The following is a 21,949-nucleotide window of genomic DNA, read 5'->3' as shown; positions in this document are numbered from 1 at the left end:
GCGACATCTAACAACTTTCTAAGCATGGATTGTCGTGTTACGGAGCTTTTTACACATTTTCATCATATTTGTCATATTAACTGTAAAAGCACGTCTGAAACGAGTTTTCAACATAGTATTGTGATATGCACTTGTTCAGAGTGGGAAAACACACTTTGTGTCTCCGAGTGCATGAAAACAGCTTTCCAAGCGCAGGAGCGCCGTCAGACTGTTTAACGCCTTTTCAGAGCATAAAGCAAACGTTTTACAAGGAACACTGGTTTTGAGAGAATTGAGTGCATTCGAGCATATGCGACATCTAACAACTTTCTAAGCATGGATTGTCGTGTTACGGAGCTTTTTACACATTTTCATCATATTTGTCATATTAACTGTAAAAGCACGTCTGAAACGAGTTTTCAACATAGTATTGTGATATGCACTTGTTCAGAGTGGGAAAACACACTTTGTGTCTCCGAGTGCATGAAAACAGCTTTCCAAGCGCAGGAGCGCCTTCAGACTGTTTCTAACGCCTTTTCAGAGCATAAAGCAAACGTTTGACAAGGAACATTGATTTTGAGTGAAATGAGTGCATTCGAGCATATGTGCCATGTAACAACTTTCTAAGTATGGATTTTCGTTTTCGAGCTTTTAACACATTTTCATCATATTTGTCATATTAACTGTAAAAGCACGTCTGAAACGAGTTTTCAACATAGTATTGTGATATGCACTTGTTCAGAGTGGGAAAACACACTTTGTGTCTCCGAGTGCATGAAAACAGCTTTCCAAGCGCAGGCGCGCCGTCAGACTGTTTCTAACGCCTTTTCCGAGCATAAAGCAAACGTTTGACAAGGAACCTTGATTTTGAGTGAAATGAGTGCATTCGAGCATATGCGACATCTAACAACTTTCTAAGCATGGATTGTCGTGTTACGGAGCTTTTTACACATTTTCATCATATTTGTCATATTAACTGTAAAAGCACGTCTGAAACGAGTTTTCAACATAGTATTGTGATATGCACTTGTTCAGAGTGGGAAAACACACTTTGTGTCTCCGAGTGCATGAAAACAGCTTTCCAAGCGCAGGCGCGCCGTCAGACTGTTTCTAACGCCTTTTCCGAGCATAAAGCAAACGTTTGACAAGGAACCTTGATTTTGAGTGAAATGAGTGCATTCGAGCATATGCGACATCTAACAACTTTCTAAGCATGGATTGTCGTGTTACGGAGCTTTTTACACATTTTCATCATATTTGTCACATTAACTGTAAAAGCACGTCTGAAACGAGTTTTCAACATAGTATTGTGATATGCACTTGTTCAGAGTGGGAAAACACACTTTGTGTCTCCGAGTGCATGAAAACAGCTTTCCAAGCGCAGGAGCGCCGTCAGACTGTTTAACGCCTTTTCAGAGCATAAAGCAAACGTTTTACAAGGAACACTGGTTTTGAGAGAATTGAGTGCATTCGAGCATATGCGACATCTAACAACTTTCTAAGCATGGATTGTCGTGTTACGGAGCTTTTTACACATTTTCATCATATTTGTCACATTAACTGTAAAAGCACGTCTGAAACGAGTTTTCAACATAGTATTGTGATATGCACTTGTTCAGAGTGGGAAAACACACTTTGTGTCTCCGAGTGCATGAAAACAGCTTTCCAAGCGCAGGAGCGCCGTCAGACTGTTTAACGCCTTTTCAGAGCATAAAGCAAACGTTTTACAAGGAACACTGGTTTTGAGAGAATTGAGTGCATTCGAGCATATGCGACATCTAACAACTTTCTAAGCATGGATTGTCGTGTTACGGAGCTTTTTACACATTTTCATCATATTTGTCATATTAACTGTAAAAGCACGTCTGAAACGAGTTTTCAACATAGTATTGTGATATGCACTTGTTCAGAGTGGGAAAACACACTTTGTGTCTCCGAGTGCATGAAAACAGCTTTCCAAGCGCAGGAGCGCCGTCAGACTGTTTAACGCCTTTTCAGAGCATAAAGCAAACGTTTTACAAGGAACACTGGTTTTGAGAGAATTGAGTGCATTCGAGCATATGCGACATCTAACAACTTTCTAAGCATGGATTGTCGTGTTACGGAGCTTTTTACACATTTTCATCATATTTGTCATATTAACTGTAAAAGCACGTCTGAAACGAGTTTTCAACATAGTATTGTGATATGCACTTGTTCAGAGTGGGAAAACACACTTTGTGTCTCCGAGTGCATGAAAACAGCTTTCCAAGCGCAGGAGCGCCTTCAGACTGTTTCTAACGCCTTTTCAGAGCATAAAGCAAACGTTTGACAAGGAACATTGATTTTGAGTGAAATGAGTGCATTCGAGCATATGTGCCATGTAACAACTTTCTAAGTATGGATTTTCGTTTTCGAGCTTTTAACACATTTTCATCATATTTGTCATATTAACTGTAAAAGCACGTCTGAAACGAGTTTTCAACATAGTATTGTGATATGCACTTGTTCAGAGTGGGAAAACACACTTTGTGTCTCCGAGTGCATGAAAACAGCTTTCCAAGCGCAGGCGCGCCGTCAGACTGTTTCTAACGCCTTTTCCGAGCATAAAGCAAACGTTTGACAAGGAACCTTGATTTTGAGTGAAATGAGTGCATTCGAGCATATGCGACATCTAACAACTTTCTAAGCATGGATTGTCGTGTTACGGAGCTTTTTACACATTTTCATCATATTTGTCATATTAACTGTAAAAGCACGTCTGAAACGAGTTTTCAACATAGTATTGTGATATGCACTTGTTCAGAGTGGGAAAACACACTTTGTGTCTCCGAGTGCATGAAAACAGCTTTCCAAGCGCAGGCGCGCCGTCAGACTGTTTCTAACGCCTTTTCCGAGCATAAAGCAAACGTTTGACAAGGAACCTTGATTTTGAGTGAAATGAGTGCATTCGAGCATATGCGACATCTAACAACTTTCTAAGCATGGATTGTCGTGTTACGGAGCTTTTTACACATTTTCATCATATTTGTCACATTAACCGTAAAAGCACGTCTGAAACGAGTTTTCAACATAGTATTGTGATATGCACTTGTTCAGAGTGGGAAAACACACTTTGTGTCTCCGAGTGCATGAAAACAGCTTTCCAAGCGCAGGAGCGCCGTCAGACTGTTTAACGCCTTTTCAGAGCATAAAGCAAACGTTTTACAAGGAACACTGGTTTTGAGAGAATTGAGTGCATTCGAGCATATGCGACATCTAACAACTTTCTAAGCATGGATTGTCGTGTTACGGAGCTTTTTACACATTTTCATCATATTTGTCACATTAACTGTAAAAGCACGTCTGAAACGAGTTTTCAACATAGTATTGTGATATGCACTTGTTCAGAGTGGGAAAACACACTTTGTGTCTCCGAGTGCATGAAAACAGCTTTCCAAGCGCAGGAGCGCCGTCAGACTGTTTAACGCCTTTTCAGAGCATAAAGCAAACGTTTTACAAGGAACACTGGTTTTGAGAGAATTGAGTGCATTCGAGCATATGCGACATCTAACAACTTTCTAAGCATGGATTGTCGTGTTACGGAGCTTTTTACACATTTTCATCATATTTGTCATATTAACTGTAAAAGCACGTCTGAAACGAGTTTTCAACATAGTATTGTGATATGCACTTGTTCAGAGTGGGAAAACACACTTTGTGTCTCCGAGTGCATGAAAACAGCTTTCCAAGCGCAGGAGCGCCTTCAGACTGTTTCTAACGCCTTTTCAGAGCATAAAGCAAACGTTTGACAAGGAACATTGATTTTGAGTGAAATGAGTGCATTCGAGCATATGTGCCATGTAACAACTTTCTAAGTATGGATTTTCGTTTTCGAGCTTTTAACACATTTTCATCATATTTGTCATATTAACTGTAAAAGCACGTCTGAAACGAGTTTTCAACATAGTATTGTGATATGCACTTGTTCAGAGTGGGAAAACACACTTTGTGTCTCCGAGTGCATGAAAACAGCTTTCCAAGCGCAGGCGCGCCGTCAGACTGTTTCTAACGCCTTTTCCGAGCATAAAGCAAACGTTTGACAAGGAACCTTGATTTTGAGTGAAATGAGTGCATTCGAGCATATGCGACATCTAACAACTTTCTAAGCATGGATTGTCGTGTTACGGAGCTTTTTACACATTTTCATCATATTTGTCATATTAACTGTAAAAGCACGTCTGAAACGAGTTTTCAACATAGTATTGTGATATGCACTTGTTCAGAGTGGGAAAACACACTTTGTGTCTCCGAGTGCATGAAAACAGCTTTCCAAGCGCAGGCGCGCCGTCAGACTGTTTCTAACGCCTTTTCCGAGCATAAAGCAAACGTTTGACAAGGAACCTTGATTTTGAGTGAAATGAGTGCATTCGAGCATATGCGACATCTAACAACTTTCTAAGCATGGATTGTCGTGTTACGGAGCTTTTTACACATTTTCATCATATTTGTCACATTAACTGTAAAAGCACGTCTGAAACGAGTTTTCAACATAGTATTGTGATATGCACTTGTTCAGAGTGGGAAAACACACTTTGTGTCTCCGAGTGCATGAAAACAGCTTTCCAAGCGCAGGAGCGCCGTCAGACTGTTTAACGCCTTTTCAGAGCATAAAGCAAACGTTTTACAAGGAACACTGGTTTTGAGAGAATTGAGTGCATTCGAGCATATGCGACATCTAACAACTTTCTAAGCATGGATTGTCGTGTTACGGAGCTTTTTACACATTTTCATCATATTTGTCACATTAACTGTAAAAGCACGTCTGAAACGAGTTTTCAACATAGTATTGTGATATGCACTTGTTCAGAGTGGGAAAACACACTTTGTGTCTCCGAGTGCATGAAAACAGCTTTCCAAGCGCAGGAGCGCCGTCAGACTGTTTAACGCCTTTTCAGAGCATAAAGCAAACGTTTTACAAGGAACACTGGTTTTGAGAGAATTGAGTGCATTCGAGCATATGCGACATCTAACAACTTTCTAAGCATGGATTGTCGTGTTACGGAGCTTTTTACACATTTTCATCATATTTGTCATATTAACTGTAAAAGCACGTCTGAAACGAGTTTTCAACATAGTATTGTGATATGCACTTGTTCAGAGTGGGAAAACACACTTTGTGTCTCCGAGTGCATGAAAACTGCTTTCCAAGCGCAGGAGCGCCGTCAGACTGTTTAACGCCTTTTCAGAGCATAAAGCAAACGTTTTACAAGGAACACTGGTTTTGAGAGAATTGAGTGCATTCGAGCATATGCGACATCTAACAACTTTCTAAGCATGGATTGTCGTGTTACGGAGCTTTTTACACATTTTCATCATATTTGTCATATTAACTGTAAAAGCACGTCTGAAACGAGTTTTCAACATAGTATTGTGATATGCACTTGTTCAGAGTGGGAAAACACACTTTGTGTCTCCGAGTGCATGAAAACAGCTTTCCAAGCGCAGGAGCGCCTTCAGACTGTTTCTAACGCCTTTTCAGAGCATAAAGCAAACGTTTGACAAGGAACATTGATTTTGAGTGAAATGAGTGCATTCGAGCATATGTGCCATGTAACAACTTTCTAAGTATGGATTTTCGTTTTCGAGCTTTTAACATATTTTCATCATATTTGTCATATTAACTGTAAAAGCACGTCTGAAACGAGTTTTCAACATAGTATTGTGATATGCACTTGTTCAGAGTGGGAAAACACACTTTGTGTCTCCGAGTGCATGAAAACAGCTTTCCAAGCGCAGGCGCGCCGTCAGACTGTTTCTAACGCCTTTTCCGAGCATAAAGCAAACGTTTGACAAGGAACCTTGATTTTGAGTGAAATGAGTGCATTCGAGCATATGCGACATCTAACAACTTTCTAAGCATGGATTGTCGTGTTACGGAGCTTTTTACACATTTTCATCATATTTGTCACATTAACTGTAAAAGCACGTCTGAAACGAGTTTTCAACATAGTATTGTGATATGCACTTGTTCAGAGTGGGAAAACACACTTTGTGTCTCCGAGTGCATGAAAACAGCTTTCCAAGCGCAGGAGCGCCGTCAGACTGTTTAACGCCTTTTCAGAGCATAAAGCAAACGTTTTACAAGGAACACTGGTTTTGAGAGAATTGAGTGCATTCGAGCATATGCGACATCTAACAACTTTCTAAGCATGGATTGTCGTGTTACGGAGCTTTTTACACATTTTCATCATATTTGTCATATTAACTGTAAAAGCACGTCTGAAACGAGTTTTCAACATAGTATTGTGATATGCACTTGTTCAGAGTGGGAAAACACACTTTGTGTCTCCGAGTGCATGAAAACAGCTTTCCAAGCGCAGGAGCGCCGTCAGACTGTTTAACGCCTTTTCAGAGCATAAAGCAAACGTTTTACAAGGAACACTGGTTTTGAGAGAATTGAGTGCATTCGAGCATATGCGACATCTAACAACTTTCTAAGCATGGATTGTCGTGTTACGGAGCTTTTTACACATTTTCATCATATTTGTCATATTAACTGTAAAAGCACGTCTGAAACGAGTTTTCAACATAGTATTGTGATATGCACTTGTTCAGAGTGGGAAAACACACTTTGTGTCTCCGAGTGCATGAAAACAGCTTTCCAAGCGCAGGAGCGCCTTCAGACTGTTTCTAACGCCTTTTCAGAGCATAAAGCAAACGTTTGACAAGGAACATTGATTTTGAGTGAAATGAGTGCATTCGAGCATATGTGCCATGTAACAACTTTCTAAGTATGGATTTTCGTTTTCGAGCTTTTAACACATTTTCATCATATTTGTCATATTAACTGTAAAAGCACGTCTGAAACGAGTTTTCAACATAGTATTGTGATATGCACTTGTTCAGAGTGGGAAAACACACTTTGTGTCTCCGAGTGCATGAAAACAGCTTTCCAAGCGCAGGCGCGCCGTCAGACTGTTTCTAACGCCTTTTCCGAGCATAAAGCAAACGTTTGACAAGGAACCTTGATTTTGAGTGAAATGAGTGCATTCGAGCATATGCGACATCTAACAACTTTCTAAGCATGGATTGTCGTGTTACGGAGCTTTTTACACATTTTCATCATATTTGTCATATTAACTGTAAAAGCACGTCTGAAACGAGTTTTCAACATAGTATTGTGATATGCACTTGTTCAGAGTGGGAAAACACACTTTGTGTCTCCGAGTGCATGAAAACAGCTTTCCAAGCGCAGGCGCGCCGTCAGACTGTTTCTAACGCCTTTTCCGAGCATAAAGCAAACGTTTGACAAGGAACCTTGATTTTGAGTGAAATGAGTGCATTCGAGCATATGCGACATCTAACAACTTTCTAAGCATGGATTGTCGTGTTACGGAGCTTTTTACACATTTTCATCATATTTGTCACATTAACTGTAAAAGCACGTCTGAAACGAGTTTTCAACATAGTATTGTGATATGCACTTGTTCAGAGTGGGAAAACACACTTTGTGTCTCCGAGTGCATGAAAACAGCTTTCCAAGCGCAGGAGCGCCGTCAGACTGTTTAACGCCTTTTCAGAGCATAAAGCAAACGTTTTACAAGGAACACTGGTTTTGAGAGAATTGAGTGCATTCGAGCATATGCGACATCTAACAACTTTCTAAGCATGGATTGTCGTGTTACGGAGCTTTTTACACATTTTCATCATATTTGTCACATTAACTGTAAAAGCACGTCTGAAACGAGTTTTCAACATAGTATTGTGATATGCACTTGTTCAGAGTGGGAAAACACACTTTGTGTCTCCGAGTGCATGAAAACAGCTTTCCAAGCGCAGGAGCGCCGTCAGACTGTTTAACGCCTTTTCAGAGCATAAAGCAAACGTTTTACAAGGAACACTGGTTTTGAGAGAATTGAGTGCATTCGAGCATATGCGACATCTAACAACTTTCTAAGCATGGATTGTCGTGTTACGGAGCTTTTTACACATTTTCATCATATTTGTCATATTAACTGTAAAAGCACGTCTGAAACGAGTTTTCAACATAGTATTGTGATATGCACTTGTTCAGAGTGGGAAAACACACTTTGTGTCTCCGAGTGCATGAAAACAGCTTTCCAAGCGCAGGAGCGCCGTCAGACTGTTTAACGCCTTTTCAGAGCATAAAGCAAACGTTTTACAAGGAACACTGGTTTTGAGAGAATTGAGTGCATTCGAGCATATGCGACATCTAACAACTTTCTAAGCATGGATTGTCGTGTTACGGAGCTTTTTACACATTTTCATCATATTTGTCATATTAACTGTAAAAGCACGTCTGAAACGAGTTTTCAACATAGTATTGTGATATGCACTTGTTCAGAGTGGGAAAACACACTTTGTGTCTCCGAGTGCATGAAAACAGCTTTCCAAGCGCAGGAGCGCCTTCAGACTGTTTCTAACGCCTTTTCAGAGCATAAAGCAAACGTTTGACAAGGAACATTGATTTTGAGTGAAATGAGTGCATTCGAGCATATGTGCCATGTAACAACTTTCTAAGTATGGATTTTCGTTTTCGAGCTTTTAACACATTTTCATCATATTTGTCATATTAACTGTAAAAGCACGTCTGAAACGAGTTTTCAACATAGTATTGTGATATGCACTTGTTCAGAGTGGGAAAACACACTTTGTGTCTCCGAGTGCATGAAAACAGCTTTCCAAGCGCAGGCGCGCCGTCAGACTGTTTCTAACGCCTTTTCCGAGCATAAAGCAAACGTTTGACAAGGAACCTTGATTTTGAGTGAAATGAGTGCATTCGAGCATATGCGACATCTAACAACTTTCTAAGCATGGATTGTCGTGTTACGGAGCTTTTTACACATTTTCATCATATTTGTCATATTAACTGTAAAAGCACGTCTGAAACGAGTTTTCAACATAGTATTGTGATATGCACTTGTTCAGAGTGGGAAAACACACTTTGTGTCTCCGAGTGCATGAAAACAGCTTTCCAAGCGCAGGCGCGCCGTCAGACTGTTTCTAACGCCTTTTCCGAGCATAAAGCAAACGTTTGACAAGGAACCTTGATTTTGAGTGAAATGAGTGCATTCGAGCATATGCGACATCTAACAACTTTCTAAGCATGGATTGTCGTGTTACGGAGCTTTTTACACATTTTCATCATATTTGTCACATTAACCGTAAAAGCACGTCTGAAACGAGTTTTCAACATAGTATTGTGATATGCACTTGTTCAGAGTGGGAAAACACACTTTGTGTCTCCGAGTGCATGAAAACAGCTTTCCAAGCGCAGGAGCGCCGTCAGACTGTTTAACGCCTTTTCAGAGCATAAAGCAAACGTTTTACAAGGAACACTGGTTTTGAGAGAATTGAGTGCATTCGAGCATATGCGACATCTAACAACTTTCTAAGCATGGATTGTCGTGTTACGGAGCTTTTTACACATTTTCATCATATTTGTCACATTAACTGTAAAAGCACGTCTGAAACGAGTTTTCAACATAGTATTGTGATATGCACTTGTTCAGAGTGGGAAAACACACTTTGTGTCTCCGAGTGCATGAAAACAGCTTTCCAAGCGCAGGAGCGCCGTCAGACTGTTTAACGCCTTTTCAGAGCATAAAGCAAACGTTTTACAAGGAACACTGGTTTTGAGAGAATTGAGTGCATTCGAGCATATGCGACATCTAACAACTTTCTAAGCATGGATTGTCGTGTTACGGAGCTTTTTACACATTTTCATCATATTTGTCATATTAACTGTAAAAGCACGTCTGAAACGAGTTTTCAACATAGTATTGTGATATGCACTTGTTCAGAGTGGGAAAACACACTTTGTGTCTCCGAGTGCATGAAAACAGCTTTCCAAGCGCAGGAGCGCCTTCAGACTGTTTCTAACGCCTTTTCAGAGCATAAAGCAAACGTTTGACAAGGAACATTGATTTTGAGTGAAATGAGTGCATTCGAGCATATGTGCCATGTAACAACTTTCTAAGTATGGATTTTCGTTTTCGAGCTTTTAAGACATTTTCATCATATTTGTCATATTAACTGTAAAAGCACGTCTGAAACGAGTTTTCAACATAGTATTGTGATATGCACTTGTTCAGAGTGGGAAAACACACTTTGTGTCTCCGAGTGCATGAAAACAGCTTTCCAAGCGCAGGCGCGCCGTCAGACTGTTTCTAACGCCTTTTCCGAGCATAAAGCAAACGTTTGACAAGGAACCTTGATTTTGAGTGAAATGAGTGCATTCGAGCATATGCGACATCTAACAACTTTCTAAGCATGGATTGTCGTGTTACGGAGCTTTTTACACATTTTCATCATATTTGTCACATTAACTGTAAAAGCACGTCTGAAACGAGTTTTCAACATAGTATTGTGATATGCACTTGTTCAGAGTGGGAAAACACACTTTGTGTCTCCGAGTGCATGAAAACAGCTTTCCAAGCGCAGGAGCGCCGTCAGACTGTTTAACGCCTTTTCAGAGCATAAAGCAAACGTTTTACAAGGAACACTGGTTTTGAGAGAATTGAGTGCATTCGAGCATATGCGACATCTAACAACTTTCTAAGCATGGATTGTCGTGTTACGGAGCTTTTTACACATTTTCATCATATTTGTCATATTAACTGTAAAAGCACGTCTGAAACGAGTTTTCAACATAGTATTGTGATATGCACTTGTTCAGAGTGGGAAAACACACTTTGTGTCTCCGAGTGCATGAAAACAGCTTTCCAAGCGCAGGAGCGCCTTCAGACTGTTTCTAACGCCTTTTCAGAGCATAAAGCAAACGTTTGACAAGGAACATTGATTTTGAGTGAAATGAGTGCATTCGAGCATATGTGCCATGTAACAACTTTCTAAGTATGGATTTTCGTTTTCGAGCTTTTAACACATTTTCATCATATTTGTCATATTAACTGTAAAAGCACGTCTGAAACGAGTTTTCAACATAGTATTGTGATATGCACTTGTTCAGAGTGGGAAAACACACTTTGTGTCTCCGAGTGCATGAAAACAGCTTTCCAAGCGCAGGCGCGCCGTCAGACTGTTTCTAACGCCTTTTCCGAGCATAAAGCAAACGTTTGACAAGGAACCTTGATTTTGAGTGAAATGAGTGCATTCGAGCATATGCGACATCTAACAACTTTCTAAGCATGGATTGTCGTGTTACGGAGCTTTTTACACATTTTCATCATATTTGTCACATTAACTGTAAAAGCACGTCTGAAACGAGTTTTCAACATAGTATTGTGATATGCACTTGTTCAGAGTGGGAAAACACACTTTGTGTCTCCGAGTGCATGAAAACAGCTTTCCAAGCGCAGGAGCGCCGTCAGACTGTTTAACGCCTTTTCAGAGCATAAAGCAAACGTTTTACAAGGAACACTGGTTTTGAGAGAATTGAGTGCATTCGAGCATATGCGACATCTAACAACTTTCTAAGCATGGATTGTCGTGTTACGGAGCTTTTTACACATTTTCATCATATTTGTCATATTAACTGTAAAAGCACGTCTGAAACGAGTTTTCAACATAGTATTGTGATATGCACTTGTTCAGAGTGGGAAAACACACTTTGTGTCTCCGAGTGCATGAAAACAGCTTTCCAAGCGCAGGAGCGCCTTCAGACTGTTTCTAACGCCTTTTCAGAGCATAAAGCAAACGTTTGACAAGGAACATTGATTTTGAGTGAAATGAGTGCATTCGAGCATATGTGCCATGTAACAACTTTCTAAGTATGGATTTTCGTTTTCGAGCTTTTAACACATTTTCATCATATTTGTCATATTAACTGTAAAAGCACGTCTGAAACGAGTTTTCAACATAGTATTGTGATATGCACTTGTTCAGAGTGGGAAAACACACTTTGTGTCTCCGAGTGCATGAAAACAGCTTTCCAAGCGCAGGCGCGCCGTCAGACTGTTTCTAACGCCTTTTCCGAGCATAAAGCAAACGTTTGACAAGGAACCTTGATTTTGAGTGAAATGAGTGCATTCGAGCATATGCGACATCTAACAACTTTCTAAGCATGGATTGTCGTGTTACGGAGCTTTTTACACATTTTCATCATATTTGTCATATTAACTGTAAAAGCACGTCTGAAACGAGTTTTCAACATAGTATTGTGATATGCACTTGTTCAGAGTGGGAAAACACACTTTGTGTCTCCGAGTGCATGAAAACAGCTTTCCAAGCGCAGGCGCGCCGTCAGACTGTTTCTAACGCCTTTTCCGAGCATAAAGCAAACGTTTGACAAGGAACCTTGATTTTGAGTGAAATGAGTGCATTCGAGCATATGCGACATCTAACAACTTTCTAAGCATGGATTGTCGTGTTACGGAGCTTTTTACACATTTTCATCATATTTGTCATATTAACTGTAAAAGCACGTCTGAAACGAGTTTTCAACATAGTATTGTGATATGCACTTGTTCAGAGTGGGAAAACACACTTTGTGTCTCCGAGTGCATGAAAACAGCTTTCCAAGCGCAGGAGCGCCGTCAGACTGTTTAACGCCTTTTCAGAGCATAAAGCAAACGTTTTACAAGGAACACTGGTTTTGAGAGAATTGAGTGCATTCGAGCATATGCGACATCTAACAACTTTCTAAGCATGGATTGTCGTGTTACGGAGCTTTTTACACATTTTCATCATATTTGTCACATTAACTGTAAAAGCACGTCTGAAACGAGTTTTCAACATAGTATTGTGATATGCACTTGTTCAGAGTGGGAAAACACACTTTGTGTCTCCGAGTGCATGAAAACAGCTTTCCAAGTGCAGGAGCGCCGTCAGACTGTTTAACGCCTTTTCAGAGCATAAAGCAAACGTTTTACAAGGAACACTGGTTTTGAGAGAATTGAGTGCATTCGAGCATATGCGACATCTAACAACTTTCTAAGCATGGATTGTCGTGTTACGGAGCTTTTTACACATTTTCATCATATTTGTCATATTAACTGTAAAAGCACGTCTGAAACGAGTTTTCAACATAGTATTGTGATATGCACTTGTTCAGAGTGGGAAAACACACTTTGTGTCTCCGAGTGCATGAAAACAGCTTTCCAAGCGCAGGAGCGCCGTCAGACTGTTTAACGCCTTTTCAGAGCATAAAGCAAACGTTTTACAAGGAACACTGGTTTTGAGAGAATTGAGTGCATTCGAGCATATGCGACATCTAACAACTTTCTAAGCATGGATTGTCGTGTTACGGAGCTTTTTACACATTTTCATCATATTTGTCATATTAACTGTAAAAGCACGTCTGAAACGAGTTTTCAACATAGTATTGTGATATGCACTTGTTCAGAGTGGGAAAACACACTTTGTGTCTCCGAGTGCATGAAAACAGCTTTCCAAGCGCAGGAGCGCCGTCAGACTGTTTCTAACGCCTTTTCAGAGCATAAAGCAAACGTTTGACAAGGAACATTGATTTTGAGTGAAATGAGTGCATTCGAGCATATGTGCCATGTAACAACTTTCTAAGCATGGATTTTCGTTTTCGAGCTTTTAACACATTTTCATCATATTTGTCATATTAACTGTAAAAGCACGTCTGAAACGAGTTTTCAACATAGTATTGTGATATGCACTTGTTCAGAGTGGGAAAACACACTTTGTGTCTCCAAGTGCATGAAAACAGCTTTCCAAGCGCAGGAGCGCCTTCAGACTGTTTCTAACGCCTTTTCAGAGCATAAAGCAAACGTTTGACAAGGAACCTTGATTTTGAGTGAAATGAGTGCATTCGAGCATATGTGCCATGTAACAACTTTCTAAGCATGGATTTTCATGTTTTCGAGCTTTAAAGGCGTTCTCATCTGGCATGCTGCTCGTTCAGCCTTTCTTTACTCTGCTTTAGTGTGGGGCGGGGAGACGCGAGACAACGGCACAGTAAGCCAATCAGAGTAGATTTGGACAACATACGTAGGTAGGCCACGCCTACTGCACTACTGTGCGCTCTTTCAATCAGAAGACCCAGCGATGGCGAGCGGTCAGCCCAGCACTGCGCTTTCACACTGGAAATACAGCCAGTACTTTTCATTACTTGAAATAAAAGGCAAGAGTGTTTACATGCAATGCCATTATGTCGAAGAACAAAGCGTTTGTCCTCGTCAGTGGCCAGTATTTAATTAGTAACATAATTTTAATAACTACAAAAATATATTACATTTGATAGATGTCTTATCTCACATTGTCCCACAAAAATATTAATATAGTGTAGATAACATTACTAATTGGTTCTGTTAAGTGTCCATTTCAGTCATTAAACACATTTAACATTCACTTTTATTATGATTACACTAATTGAATTTGATTTTTTTGAGGGGGAACAAAATGTAACGGAATAATTACTTTCCCTGGTAATTAGTTACTTTTATGACAAAGTAACTCCGTTACTAACTCAGTTACTTTTTGGGAAAAGTAACTAGTAACTATAACTAATTACTTTTTGAAAGTAACGTGCCCATCACTGGTCTTACCTGGCTCAGCTGCCCCACTGCCTTTGCTAGTATCTACGTACTGCCTTTATTTATGCAGTGAGCCCCTGAGTCTCTTGGTTTCTTCCTTTCTTTTCTTTTCTTTTCTTTTCTTTTCTTTTCTTTTCTTTTCTTTTCTTTTCTTTTCTTTTCTGTGCTCCTGACTTGTGCATGTTGGCAAATGGCACGCACGCTGATTGTCGAAGCGCTATGATCGACCGATGTCATTTTTTCCCCTTAATCAAAGAGTCAGACCAAACCATTTTTGCATTAGGGGTGGTAGGGGGTTCTTGACGCCTTTTTCAAAGACAATAAAGGCAAAAGATTTTAGAAATCATTTATTGAATGCAAATATAGCACATTTCTCCCCCAAATCAACACATTTTGAAATGAAATAAAATAATCGCAACTTCATGAGAGCCCAGTTCTGCCCCCCCCATTCCTGGGCCCGGGACAACATGCCCGTTTGTCCCCCCCTGTCGGCGGGCCTGCATACACACACATATATATACAGATAGACATGGCCATATATGCGCGAGCTTTATTGATACAGACACTCAATTATATATACAGATAGACATGGCCTTATATGCGCGAGCTTTATTGATACAGACACATATATATACAGATAGACATGGCCTTATATGCGCGAGGTGTATTGATACAGACAATCACGTATATATACAGATAGACATGGCCTTATATGCGCGAGCTTTATTGATACAGACACACATATACATATACAGATAGACATGGCCATATATGTGCGAGTTTTACTGATACAGACACACATATATATACAGATAGACATGGCCTTATATGTGCGAGTTTTATTCATACAGACACACATATACAGTGGGGCAAAAAAGTATTTAGTCAGTTACCAATTGTGCAAGTTCTCCCACTTAAAAAGATGAGAGAGGCCTGTAATTGTCATCATAGGTACACTTCAACTATGAGAGACAAAATGAGGAAAAAAAAATCCAGAAAATCACATTGTCTGATTTTTAAAGAATTTATTTGCAAATTATGGTGGAAAATAAGTATTTGGTCAATAACAAAAGTTCATCTCAATACTTTGTTATATACCCTTTGTTGGCAATGACAGAGGTCAAACGTTTTCTGTAAGTCTTCACAAGGTTTTCACACACTGTTGCTGGTATTTTGGCCCATTCCTCCATGCAGATCTCCTCTAGAGCAGTGATGTTTTGGGGCTGTCGCTGGGCAACACGGACTTTCAACTCCCTCCAAAGATTTTCTATGGGGTTGAGATTTGGAGACTGGCTAGGCCACTCCAGGACCTTGAAATGCTTCTTACGAAGCCACTCCTTCGTTGCCTGGGCGGTGTGTTTGGGATCATTGTCATGCTGAAAGACCCAGCCACGTTTCATCTTCAATGCCCTTGCTGATGGAAGGAGGTTTTCACTCAAAATCTCACTATACATGGCCCCATTCATTCTTTCCTTTACACGGATCAGTCGTCCTGGTCCCTTTGCAGAAAAACAGCCCCAAAGCATGATGTTTCCACCCCCATGCTTCACAGTAGGTATGGTGTTCTTTGGATGCAACTCAGCATTCTTTCTCCTCCAAACATGACAAGCTGAGTTTTTACCAAAAAGTTCTATTTTGGTTTCATCTGACCATATGACATTCTCCCAATCCTCTTCTGGATCATCCAAATGCTCTCTAGCAAACTTCAGACGGGCCTGGACATGTAATGGCTTAAGCAGGGGGACACATCTGGCACTGCAGGATTTGAGTCCCTGTCGGCATAGTGTGTTACTGATGGTAGCCTTTGTTACTTTGGTCCCAGCTCTCTGCAGGTCATTCACTAGGTCCCCCTGTGTGGTTCTGGGATTTTTGCTCACTGTTCTTGTGATCATTTTGACCCCACGGGGTGAGATCTTGCGTGGAGCCCCAGATTGAGGGAGATTATCAGTGGTCTTGTACCGGTATGTCTTCCATTTTCTAATAATTGCTCCCACAGTTGATTTCTTCACACCAAGCTGCTTACCTATTGCAGATTCAGTCTTCCCAGCCTGGTGCAGGCCTACAATTTTGTTTCTGGTGTCCTTTGACAGCTCTTTGGTCTTGGCCATAGTGGAGTTTGGAGTGTGACTGTTTGAGGTTGTGGACAGGTGTCTTTTATACTGATAATGAGTTCAAACAGGTGCCATTAATACAGGTAACGAGTGGAGGACAGAGGAGCCTCTTAAAGAAGAAGTTACAGGTCTGTGAGAGCCAGAAATCTTGCTTGTTTGTAGGTGACCAAATACTTATTTTACCAAGGAATTTACCAATTAATTCATTAAAAATCCTACAATGTGCTTTCCTGGATTCTTTCCCCCCATTCTGTCTCTCATAGTTGAAGTGTACCTATGATGAAAATTACAGGCCTTTCTCATCTTTTTAAGTAGGAGAACTTGCACAATTGGTGGCTGACTAAATACTTTTTTGCCCCACTGTATATACAGATCGACATGGCCTTATATGCGCGAGCTTTATTGATACAGACACACATATAGATACAGATAGACATGGCCTTATATGTGCGAGCTTTACTGATCAGACACACACGTATATATACAGATAGACATGACCTTATATGTGCGAGCTTTATTTATACAGACACACATATAGATAGACATGGCCTTATACGCGCGAGCTTTATTGATACAGACACACACATATATATAGATAGACATGGCCATATATATGCGAGCTTTACTGATCAGACACACATGTATATATACAGATAGACATGGCCTTATATGTGCGAGCTTTATTGATACAGACACACATATATATATACAGATAGACATGGCCTTATATGTGCGAGCTTTATTGATACAGATACACATATATATAGAGATAGACAAGGCCTTATATGCGCGAGCTTTATTGATACGGACACGCATATATATACGGATAGACATGGCCTTATATGCGCGAGCTTTATTGAGAAGGACACACACATATATATACAGATAGACATGGCCTTATATGCGTGAGCTTTACTGATCAGACACACACGTATATATACAGATAGACATGGCCTTTTACGCGCGAGATTTATTGATACAGACACACACATATATATACAGATAGACATGGCCTTATACGCGCGAGATTTATTTATACAGACACACATATAGATAGACATGGCCTTATATGCGCGAGCTTTATTGATACAGACGCACACATATATATATACAAATAGACATGGCCTTATATGCGCGAGCTTTATTGATACAGACACACACATATACATACAGATAGACATGGCCTTATACGCGCGAGATTTATTTATACAGACACACATATAGATAGACATGGCCTTATATGCGCGAGCTTTATTGATACAGACACACACATATACATACAGATAGACATGGCCTTATACGCGCGAGATTTATTTATACAGACACACATATAGATAGACATGGCCTTATATGCGCGAGCTTTATTGATACAGACACACACATATACATACAGATAGACATGGCCTTATATGCGCGAGATTTATTTATACAGACACATGTGGGTGCAATCAGTTAATTATTGAAATTAAGTGATCAATCTCTTTAAATCAGTCTCATTAAATTTTAAAGGTCAATAATTAAAATGAATCAATCCCATTGAATCGTTTACTTTGACTCATTTGAATTCAATCATACCATAGAATCAGTCTCATTTGAAGTGAATCATTCAGTGAATCATTTAGTGAATCGTTCAATGAATCATTTAGTGAATCGTTCAGTGAATCGTTCAATGAATCATTTAGTGAATCATTTAGTGAATCGTTCAATGAATCATTTAGTGAATCATACCATTAAGCCTGGTGCTTAATAATAAATTACCAAACAGCTAAATTATGGTATATTTCCAAATTATTACGATCACTTACCATATTACATAACTTGTATGCACCTTTTTGAATTCTTTGAGAGATTGGGGACTTCAGATATTGTTCACACCAACAAGAAGAATACACACAGCTTTGATAATAAATGAATTTATTATACAAAGATAAAAATAATAATCAATATATACAAGCAGTATATGTGTGGTGTGTGTGTGTTAGGTCCCTAGGCCTGAGCCAAGGTGTGTGTGTGTGTATGGCCGAACTTGTTGCTAGTTAAAACAAAGGAATTATCTAAATAGAACAAAAGATTAGCTCTGTTGCTAATGTGTGCTTGTGTGTGTGTGGGGGGGGAAGGACTTGACCATGTGTTTAGCCTCGTGTAGCTAACTACACGTGGTGGAGGCCTAGATTAGCCTTGTGTTGCTAGTGTGTGTTTGTTAGGCCTGGTGAGCACATGGTAGGCCTTGATTAGCTTTGTGTTGCTAAGCAGACAAAGGGAAGCTGTAGCTAACCCACTAGCTCATAACCATACTGAATCCACTGAAATCTTGATGAGATCAAGATGTATAATAATGAAATTAAAATGTTAGTAACAATGAGAGAGAAGCATGCACCGCCTATTAAAACAAATGAGAGATTAACAAAATAAATCAACACGCTGCGTGTTTAACAGTGTAACAGATAAACCTGGGTTTAAATTCACACTATTTCAATAAAGCTAAATTCCTAAGACTATCTTAATTATGCCCAAATGCCAAAATCTTACTTAATATTTTGCCTCTAGCAAGGTTCTGAGATGATGTTCGCCGTTGTAGAGCTTCGCTGTTCATGAAGCACGTGAGCCGCTCGTGTAGAAGGCACAGAGAGCTTTCTGGTCCAGCGGATCACTTGGGTGGTTCCCGTGGAAAGCAGAGGATTCTTGGTCCGAACTTCAGCGTTCGTGAGGAAAAGTCTCTGATCAGAATAAGATGCACAGCGCTTTTGAGATAAAAAAGGATTCAAACGCTTCTTAACTTTTAACTGCTTTATTGATACAGACACACATATATATACAGATAGACATGGCCTTATATGCGCGAGCTTTATTGATACAGACACACATATATATACAGATAGACATGGCCTTATATGTGCGAGCTTTATTGATACAGACATACATATATATACAGATAGACATGGCCTTATCTGAGCGAGCTTTATTGATACAGGCACACACATATATACAGATAGACATGGCTTTATATGCGCGAGCTTTATTGATACAGACACACATATATATACAGATAGACATGGCCTTATATGCGCGAGCTTTATTGATACAGACATACATATATATACAGATAGACATGGCCTAATATGCGCGAGCTTTATTGATACAGACACACATATATATACAGATAGACATGGCCTTATATGTGCGAGCTTTATTGATACAGACACACATATATATACAGATAGACATGGCCTTATACGCGCGAGCTTTATTGATACAGACATACACATATATATACAGATCGACATGGCCTTATATGTGCGAGCTTTATTGATACAGACATACATATATATACAGATAGACATGGCCTTATATGCGCTAGCTTTATTGATACAGACACACATATATATACAGATAGACATGGCCTTATATGCGCGAGATTTATTTATACAGACACACATATAGATAGACATAGCCTTATATGTGCGAGCTTTATTGATACAGACACACACACATATATATATATAGATAGACATGGCCTTATATGCACGAGATTTATTTATACAGACACACACATATATATACAGATAGACATGGCCTTATACGCGCGAGCTTTATTTATACAGACACACACATATATATACAGATAGACATGGCCTTATACGTGCGAGCTTTATTGATACAGACACACACATATATATACAGATAGACATGGCCTTATATGCGCGAGCTTTATTGATACAGACACATACATATATATATAGATAGACATGGCCTCATACACGCGAGCTTTATTGATACAGATACACACACACATATATATACAGATAGACATGGCCTTATACGCGCGAGCTCTATTGATACAGACACACACACTGTAGAGGTCAGAGCAGGTGGGTGGAGCACAGAAGTACGGCAGGACAGAACTGAGTTCAAAAAAACTATTTATTGTGTTCCTTTTCAGTTACACACACTCCCAGTCACCCAGAGACACACACACACACACACACACAAGTCGTCTGGTGCAGGAGAGAGCTCACTTCCTCTGCTCTCTCTCTCCTTATATAGGGCGTGGTTGCTGGGAAGACACACAAACACAGGTTAATTGCTCTCAGGTGAAGTGATTCTGTCAGTTACCTTCCCTGACTCCGCCCTCCTGTCACAGACCGGCGCTTGACCACGCCCCCGCTGCCACATACCCCCAGCGCCCGACTCAGGCCGGGCGTCCGTCCGGCCTGCAGCCGACTCCCCCCCCCCCCTTGACGGGAGAGGAAGTCCGCCACGACCATCTGCGCCCCCGGCCTGTGGACCACCTTGAAGTTGAAGGGTTGGAGTGCCAGATACCAACGGGTGATCCGCGCGTTGGCATCCTTCAAATCAAATCAAGTTTATTTGTACAGCGCTTTTAACAATAAACATTGTCGCAAAGCAGCTTTACAGAATTTGAACGACTTAAAACATGAGCTAATTTTATCCCTAATCTATCCCCAATGAGCAAGCCTGTGGCGACGGTGGCAAGGAAAAACTCCCTCAGACGACATGAGGAAGAAACCTCGAGAGGAACCAGACTCAAAAGGGAACCCATCCTCATTTGGGCAACAACAGACAGCCTGACTATAATATTAACAGTTTTAACAGGTATAACCCTCAACTGTCCTCATGGGGCCGTCCTTCACAGGAGTGGGGCGATAAAACTCCGACCAGACACAGGGCACCAGGATGGATCAAGCAGGTCCGAGGGGCAGAAGAGGCCAGCATCTCAATCCCAGGATCAATATGTAACTCAGAGGGACAGATGGGGGGGCGGGGGGGAGAGAAAGAAAACACGTTGTTAGGTATGCCCTAAAAATGACAAGTATTAAATCTGTGTGGTAGGCTCGCAGAGACGAGAGTCTTTACATCAGGCATGACGCACAATGGCATGTTAATATGGTAAAAAATATATCATGACCTGCTCTGGCTGGATGCTTGATTGGGTGATGGGAGCACACTCCTCAGCAATGATGAGATGCAGATGGGACCGTTAGGCCTGGCCAAGACAATTCAGTTACATTTAACCGGGTCTGGGACATGCGACAGAATGTCTGACGGCCGATTCCCTGCAGGCTACGATAGCCAGTCGAGGTCCCCACCGTCTCCACCAAAAGATTTCCTGTTGACTCCATGTAACTCAGAGGGACAGATTTGGGGTGGGGGGGGGAGAGAAAGAAAACACAGGTGGTTAGGTATGCCCAATGTCACCTGAATAAGTAGGAACAGTATACATATTGCACCGAGTACAAGCAGGGACTCCGGCAACTAACTATGACAGCATAACTAAAAGGAGAGAGCCAGAAGGTAACACAGGCATGAGGGAGCCCCGGGACATAAAGCAGCCAGCCACTGCACCGTCAACAAACTCGAGTGAGCAAGCGAGTGGGGACTGACAGCATCCATACA

The sequence above is a fragment of the Neoarius graeffei genome, chromosome 22, assembly GCF_027579695.1.
Source record: "Neoarius graeffei isolate fNeoGra1 chromosome 22, fNeoGra1.pri, whole genome shotgun sequence".
Classification (NCBI taxonomy): Eukaryota; Metazoa; Chordata; class Actinopteri; order Siluriformes; family Ariidae; genus Neoarius; species Neoarius graeffei.
The sequence above is the reverse complement of the archived record's forward strand: the minus strand, read 5'-3'. Positions refer to the sequence as shown.